At 39.5% G+C, this 8,789-nt stretch overlaps 1 pseudogene; it reads right to left on the bottom strand.

The window, feature by feature from the left end:
- The window catches only part of LOC116633661, a 29,498-nt pseudogene continuing 20,709 nt past the window's right edge, over positions 1–8,789 (bottom strand).

Below are 8,789 nucleotides of genomic sequence, written 5' to 3'. Positions count from 1 at the left end.
CTAGCAGATTGCCAATGCCGGTGTCCAGCCTGCCAGCTTTTCAACTGGAATTACGTCACTGGCTCTCCTGGATCTCCAGCTTAGCAACAGCAGCTTCTGAGGGTTGTCAGCCTCAGTAATCATGCCACATTGGAATACTGCAGCAGTGTCTGAGGAGGGAGCTTCGTGAGGCATCATGGGCATCGTAGGTGACTGCAGAAGCTTGCGGGCTTCATGGGGGGATGGAGCCGCCATTTTTGCAACCTCAGGCTGAAAGACTGACTCCAAGCATGGTGGAGGAGGAAGGAAAAACTCTACCCCTGAAGTAACTGCATCATCCCCGAATTGTCCACCCTTGGCCAGCTTATTTTAATAAGAGAAACAATGCCCTCATTCAGTGAGTGGTTAAACCCTAAGAGTCAGGTTTCTGTTATATGCAACTTATTTTGTATGTTAATGCAACTTATATGTTAATGTACCATCTTCCATGTAGGTTCTTATAAAGTCTATTTCCAACTTGTTTATCATGTTCTGTTGAGTTGTCAAATACAGGAACAATGACACTCTTAAAATCATTGCACCATGCAAGAAGTTTTGTTATTGGATGGGGCTTGTGCCCCCTTATTACCTCACTTCTTTCAAAATATCTTATCTATACACAAATATTTATTCTTCCTGATGAACTCTAGAATTACTTCTCAAGTTGGTCCAACCCATTTTATCTTTTGAATGTAACCGTATTAAACCTATAAAATAATTTGGGAAGAATTCATATCTTGACAACATTTCATCTTTTCATTCTTGAGCATGGTATACCTTTCTGTTTTTTCCAAGCCTCTATATCTCTGAATAAAGGTTTGTAGCATTCTTCATATTATAATTTCTGCACAATTTTTTAATGGTTACTGCTAAATATTTTATGTTTTTATTGCTGTTGTTTATTTTTTTCTTATATCGTACAATTGGTTATGGTTAGCATATAGAAAAATCATTGATTTTCAAATATTTATCTTGTATTTGACTGCTCATTTACCCTAAGAGTTTTTCAGTTGATTCTTTTGTTTTCTATGTAATTGTATCATTTGTAAATAATGATGAATTCATCTTCTCCCTTTTAATAGTTAGACCACTTACCTCTGTTTATATATTTTGTTGCATTGAGCAGAGAAATTTTGAAAAAAATAGAAGTAGTCATGCTTTTTTGCTCTTGATTTTATAGGACATCTACTGTGTCCCCATACATACATCCTATTGTTGTTTTAAGATAAGTATTCTTATTATGTTAACAAATATTCTCCTATTCCTGGTTTTTAAAGAGTTTATAAAAATTTAAAAAATAGTGAGAAATATAAACCTAAATGTCCATTAATAAATTGCTTGAATAAATTTAAAACATACATAAAATGAAATACCACACACCCATTAAAAATAAAGATCAACGTTAAATTGTTTATAAACCAACCTGGGTCTGTGGATCATAAAATTTGCGGTGATTCTAGATTTATTTTTTCCTTTACGCATTTTTGAAATTTTCTACAGTGATACAGCCACCTGAAAGATGCTGAGAGGCTGAGAAACAGTTGAGATGAGGGGACTGGTCAAGCCTCTCACATAGTAAGTTCTCAATTAGTGGGAGCTCTTACTGTTCTCTCATCAGTTAGGTGGACTTGTGGGCACATGGGTCCAGGTGTCATGTGATCAATGAAAGTGGGATTCATACTTCCACTCTCAGTGTCTCTATTACTCTTTTGAAACATTTTTCAAAATATTTGTAAAAGTTTTTCCATTCATTAATGAAGGCTTACACGGCCTGTCTGTCTCCTGTTTCCAAGGAAATGAGTACCTTTGCCTCTTCTTGGACTTTTTTTTTTTCTTGCAGTGGGGTTATAGGCGAGCAAATGAGAAGAACCACCATTTGCCTTAGTGACCCAGAACTACCCATTTTCCTTTGTGTTTTTTCTCATGTCTCTGCTCAGAATCACTACCAAAACATCCTCTATAGCCAATGTGAGGATTAAGTAGCAAACACCTAAACATTAGAGAAAAGCATGGTATTTGAAAGTTATTTCCCCTAGTTTCAGAACTTTAATTAAGAAAACTGAGAAACCGCAAGTTTCTATATGATGTATGAATCACATTCTAGAAGTGCAGGATCTTTTGATAAAAAATTGACTCCACTGATGCTTAACAAGGCCAATAGGTCACAGGATATCATCTCCCTGCCTTGGGCTGACTTTATTTAATAATCTAAAGACAAATTAAACAGGAATATCATCTCTGTCGCCATTAAGAATTACTAAGAAAGCTTGACTCTGTCCCTTGATTACTTATGCTCTCAAAGAATTGGATTCCTCCCTCCCTCACTGACTCTCTTTCCCTCCTTTCATTCTATTACCTCCTTTTCTTTCTCCTCCCTCCTTTCCAGTCTCCTCCTCACCTGCCCTGTGCTTGAGCCTGCTGCCTTCTCTAAGAGTCACGTGAACAGGGGTAAAATCGGCAATGCTGCATGGGTTACCTGTCAGTCCACATTTGAAGCAGTCTCAGTCCTTCTCTTTAGAGACTAAAAATAGTCTATCATTGATATTTTCTTTCTACATAAGTAAAACATGGTAATCACTAAAAAAAGAACTACAGTCAAACAAAAAAAAATGAAAATGAAAGCATCTGTAATCTACCATCAAGAAAACCACTGTTATATTTAGAATGTATATTTCCAGTGTTCTGCTATGTATATAAAATATTTTTTTTACAAAAACTAGATCATAATCTCATACGATTTTCTAACCTATTACCTTTCCACTTAATCAGTATATAAATCTTTCCATGTCATCCAAAATTCTCTAACATTTTTTTTTCCATTTCAATTTAACAGATATTTCTTTAGAGCTATAATATACAACTCTGTTACCCTACACAAACCAGAGAAAAGCCAGACAAACACAGCTCTATTTGCAGATACAAAACAAATACAAGTCAGGTGTTAGAAAGTGGGTAGACAAGGTATTGTAAAAGTAAATACCCAGGAGATTAAACCTTGACCAGGGCTAAGAAAGAGCTCCTAAGGAGAGTGACTCTACCTTGTAATGAGAATGCAGGTATTCTGGTGTATATCTGCTCTTATCAGAGGCTTCCTCACCTAGTTGGGTCTACCAGGTTTTCCTTTATATTTTAATATTATGTTTCACAACTCCTATTAGCCATCTGTGTGTAGATGGGCTTGTTTCTTTGCCTTTGTCAATCAAGAGTGTATTTGCTATCTAACAGCTGTCTCCTAGGCCTTTGGTTAAAACAGGTTTACATAGGGAAAACAGCAACTGAGTATTTCTCTAGTCTGGCTTGAACCTCAGGACTGTCTGCTGAATGCACTGCAGGTACATTGCCTGGATTCAAACGCCAGACAAGAGACACTGGGGAAAGTTTCTCTCTCCCTAAGCTTATTTCCTCATCTGTAAAATGGGGGCAATTATACCACTTCATTAATCTGTCATGGAGATCAAGTTAGAAAGTTTATGTGATTATCGGGCTTAAAGTTAGCATTATTATTATTGATATTATCAGTAGTAGCAGTATGAATTCATCCATTTGGCTGACAATGGCAGAAAGGGAGAAGAATGGAAGCCTGATGTCTCATACAACTGCATATTCCCAAATGACTAGTGTTTTCCAGTCACAAAAGTGGTTTCCAGATTTCTCCTAGTACCTCTGGTATGGGGTCCCTCACCAAGACCACGTAGAGAGGCTACAGGGTCCCTCTCCTGCTATGCTCTAGACCACTTCATTGCCTGAAGGTTTTCATTCTTTCTTGTCTACTCTGCATCATTTCGTCAGATTATTGTCCCTACTCTCTATACAACTGGAACTCATTCCCTTTAAGAAATATTCTGAGTAGGACCTCTTGGGATAAAAGCACCAAATATTCTTGACATCAAGGAAGTCCCAGAATCCCTTTCCTAAACCAATCCTCTCAGTTATATGCCCTATTTGGTCCCTCCTCTTCTGTCAGCAGAATCCAGACCCATGATCTCTCTTCTCCATTTCTGCTATGTTTTGTGGGGCATCTTATTTACATTATATATTTGCTCTGACTAATTTGGAAGTCAGGTGCCCCTGCTTTTTTTTCTGTCTAGTAAATATCCACCTCTAATTTTATACTTAGAGAGAAAAGATGGAATGAGGAAAACAGATATTTGCAATATGCAACTCAGGATAACATTCAGGATATCAAATTACGCAGGCAGTCCGCAGTCAGATATTTAGGTCAGCAGATTTCTTACTTCTCCAAGAAGGAAAGAATATATTTATAACTATAATCATTGGAGTAAATGTTCTGCTTTGATATGGAGACTTGGGAAAGCAGAGGAGTAATTTACTACTTTTTATTTTTTTTTTAATTTTATTATGTTATGTTAGTCACCATACATCATTAGTTTTTGATGTAGCGATCCACGATTCATTGTTTTCGTATAACACCCAGTGCTCCATGCAACTACTTTTTTTTTTTTCAAATTTTATTTATTCATTTGAGACACAGAGATATATATATAGAGAGAGCATGAGCAGTGGGAGAAGCAGAGGGAGAGGGAGAAGCAGACTCCCCGCCGAGCCAGGAGCCTGATGTGGGGCTCAATCCCAGGACCCTGGGATCATGACCTGAGCCGACGGCAGACGCTTAACCATCTGAGCCACCCAGGCGCCCACTACTTTTTATTTTTGAGGGTAGGATCTTAACTTACGGGTCGCAGGGCCTTAATGTCCTCATCCAAAAATGGATCGAATAATACCTGCCAACATCATAGAAATGTCATGAGGCTCACATCGTATGTGTGAAAGTGACTTTCAAATATTGAAAGTTTTGTAAAAGTTAATTATTATCATTTTTAAATGAGCTGGCTCTTTCTTAGGTATGGTATCTTAAGAAGACCATGGAGGAGATGTTGTAAGTTACCCTCCAACAAATTTCACAGACATTTAAGGAATAAAATATATATTCCTTGCAGATTTATTTCATGTATTTCAGGTCCCAAGGATTTCTAGGAAGTTTTAAATTTGGTTATGATATTTCACAAAACAGCTAAGAATATTTAACGGACTTGATGTCACCTATCAATTAAAGAGAGTTTTTGTGTGTGTTTCAGATGTTTAATCCTTCATGCTATAGCATTAAAACCTCTGATGTTTTTTCTCTACAGATTCAAGGCTGGCCACAGAAGTAGATGGCAGGTGCAATCGCTGAGTGTTGACGTCTGGTCTCAGCAAAGCTGACATAATTTCCTTCCACTGATCAGCTGGTGCCACTCCTGCTTTGTGACAACTTTTTGGAAGAGCAGAACCGTCATGGCCCTTAAGGCAGACTGACCCGGCTTCAAGGTTTAGCTGGGTCTTTTCACTTTAGTTATTTTCCTTCTGTATTTTTTTTTTGCTTTATTATTATTATTTTTTTAAATTTTTAAGCTGTAGATAGTCCTACCTTGCAGTATGTTTGAGGACTAAATAAGGTGAGGAGTATTAAGTAAAAAACCTGGAATTTAAAGATTAAAAAAAAATTCCTTCCTTTCTTCTTCCTCTACCTCCAAACTGATGCTCTGGCATCTCCAGCTGAGTCCCCAGCCACTTTCCTTGAGCCAAGCGAGGGTCAAGTTAGCATCGAGCTCTGTTGCTGCGTGTCCTCCATTTGGAAGGATTCTGCTGTACAAGCCTATTTCCTAGGTAGGGTGCTAATTGGTTGGTCATATGGAATATAAGTGAATTCAGATCTGTGTCTTGATGAATGCCTGATCATTGAATATGCATCTATTTATCATAGGATAGCAATGACAATTTTTCTCAGAAAGAAACGTTTCTGATTTACATATATGTGGCTGATGCATGAAGTGGGTTTTATAAATCACTATGTCATCACCACAAAAAATGCCCTCTAGCCATATTAAAAAGAGCCCATGACAAGGGGCCTATCAAATTGAATGGAAAGGCCATAAAACCATCAGTTCATTTGACATAAAACTGATATATTATGTGATAATGCTTCAAGTAGAACCCGGGACCCCATTCATCACACAGTCTGCTCATTGGCTAGGTTCTGAGCTGTGTGTTAATGAAACTGTCACGCTCCGCTCAAGCTGCAGATTGCAGGCCCCAGTCAGCCCTGGGGACCTACACACCAGAAAATGTTCCCATAGAAAATATGTTTTGTTCACTAATGAACTTTTCTGGGAGAAAGTTGTATCAGGACAGAGGTCACACAGCTTCTTGGGGGATAGTGTCTTCACGTGTAAAGGGTGAGACTAGATCCATGGTTCTCAGTAAGACAAGTGCATCAGACTTATCTGGCTAACCTATAAAAGTGTAGGGGCTAGGGCCCCATCCTAGGGCAGGACCTGGACATCCCCAGCTTTAAAAAGATCTCTCAGTGATTCCAGTGCTCACCCTGGGTTTAGCCTTTTTTTTTTTAAAGATCTATTTATTTGAGAGAGAGACCATGAGCTGTGGAGGGGGCTGGGGGGCAGTGAGGGAGAATCATCAAGCAGACTCTCTGCTGAGCATGGAGCCCGACGCAGAGCTTGATCCCAAGGCCCTGAGATCATGACCTGAGCCAAAATCAAGAGTTCAACGCTCAACCGACTGAGCCACCCAGGTGCTCCCCCTGGGCTTAGACTTTTTTTTTTCTTTTTTAAGATTTTACTTATTTATTAGAGAGAGACGGAGAGCATAGAGGGAGAGTGAGAGGGAGAGGGAGAAGCAGACTCCCCGCTGAGCGGAGAGCCCAACATAGACCCTGAGATCATGACCTGAGCCAAAGTCAGACGCTTAACTGACTGAGCTACCCAGGTGCCCCTAGGTTTAGCCTTTTTACTGTGTCATTACAGCACTAACAGCATCAGCATCTGCTGGGAGCTTATTAGAAATGCAGAACCTCAGACCTACCAAATCAGAATCTGAATTTTAACAAATCGCCAGCGACTCAATGCCCATTAAAATTTGAGCAGCATTAGAGAAGTGTTTCACAGCCTTGGCCCCATATTAATATGACTTGGGAAGCCTTTAAAATCCCAATGCCCAGCTGTGTCACGGACTCTAATCAAAACCTCTAGGAGTGGAACCCAGGCATCAGAGTTTTATCTCCCAGATGATTCTAATGTGTAGCCATGCTTGAGAACTACTACCTTAGAACTTCATTTACAGTTTACACCTGAGGCTTCAGCTGGTCCTGAGCACATGACTATGATGGGAGTACGCAGAATCACTGATTTAAGGAGGCGGCTCGCTGTAACAGCAGAAAGGAGAGAGGCATTCTTTATTGAGCTCCTCTTCACCCAGGTACTGTTTCATTCTTTTATATATACCTTCAAGACAACGCTACCAAGTAGGAATTGTTAAATATTTTTAAAATGAGAAAACTGTGGCTCAGAAACATAAAGTGATTTGCCCGAGGTTGTATAGCTAGTGAGCACTGTGCATCCCACGCCAGAAGTCCTGCTCTACTATATTACCCTCTCCTCTCAGGGTTCCATTGCTCCTCTCCCTCTGTACCTCCCAGGATATATTAGGGGTTTTTTTTAGTGGGAGCACAGTTTCAGAAGTGACAGGTAGAAATAGGATGATTGCTCTTTCCAGGATCATTATTTTTTTTAAAGCATCATCAGAATGGAATGTAGAGAAATATCCAAACTCAAAGCTTTCAGGGATAGGATCAGTAGAAACCTGGAGGAGCCCAGAATTGCCCAGCTGGGTGGTGGTGCCAGGTGGGACCTTATCTTAGTGTCTTCACTCCAGTTGACTAATGCAATCTCCTTAGAATGTAATGACCATACTGCTGTGTGAAATTTAGTGCTCACTTAAAAAAGACAAGAACACAGCTTGAGATATAATTGACATACAATAAGCTGCACAAATTTAAAGCATAGTTTGATAAGTATTGGTGTATATATACATTTGTGAAACTATCACCACAATCAAGGTAATGAACATGTCTGCCATCCCTCAAATTTTTCTTTCTCTTTTGTTCAAGATTTTATTTATTTATTTATTTATTTGAGAGAGAGTGTGCATGAGAGAGAGTGGGGGCAGGGGGAGGAACAGAGGGAGAGGGACAAGCCGACTCCACACTGAGAGCTGAGCCCAAGGGGGGCTAGATACTATAACCCTGAGATCATGACCTGAGCCGAAATCCAGAGTTGGCCACTTAACTGACTGAGACACCCAGGCACCCCTCCAAATTTTTCTTTGTGCTTCTTTGTAATAACTCCTTCCTGTCCCTCCCCACTCCCGGGTAACCACTGATCTGCTGTCAGTAGAGATAAGTTTGCCTTTTCTAGAATTTTGTACAAATGGAATCATACAATGTTTACTCCTTTATTAGTCTGGCTTCTTTCCATAATTATTTTGAGATTCATCCAAATTGTTGCATGTATCAAGTGTTTGTTCTTTTTATCATTTGCCCATTTACCAGATGAGGGGCTGTGATACAGTAAGAAATATATATTTGGGGGCACCTGGGTGGCTCAATGGGTTAAGCATCTGCCTTCGGCTCAGGTCATGATCTCAGGGTCCTAGGATCGAGTCCTGCATCGGGCTCCCTGCTCAGCAGGGAGTCTTCTCCTTCTCCCTCTGCCCCTCCCCCCTCTCACGTTCTCACTCGCTCTCTCAAATAAATAAATAAAATCTTAAAAAGCATTAAAATAAAATAAAATATTTGGTTTTTGTCCCTGGTTCCTGACACAAAAATCTTAAAATGCTTGGAATTCTCTGAGGAATGAGTGTCTTTGGGATACTATACTAATGAGATGACTCTTGGCTGAAAGACCCTTAGATAG

Source organism: Phoca vitulina, unplaced genomic scaffold (assembly GCF_004348235.1).
Source record: "Phoca vitulina isolate PV1807 unplaced genomic scaffold, GSC_HSeal_1.0 scaffold8, whole genome shotgun sequence".
Lineage (NCBI taxonomy): Eukaryota > Metazoa > Chordata > Mammalia > Carnivora > Phocidae > Phoca > Phoca vitulina.
Note: the sequence above shows the minus strand (reverse complement) of the source record. Positions and strands in the feature narration are given on the sequence as shown.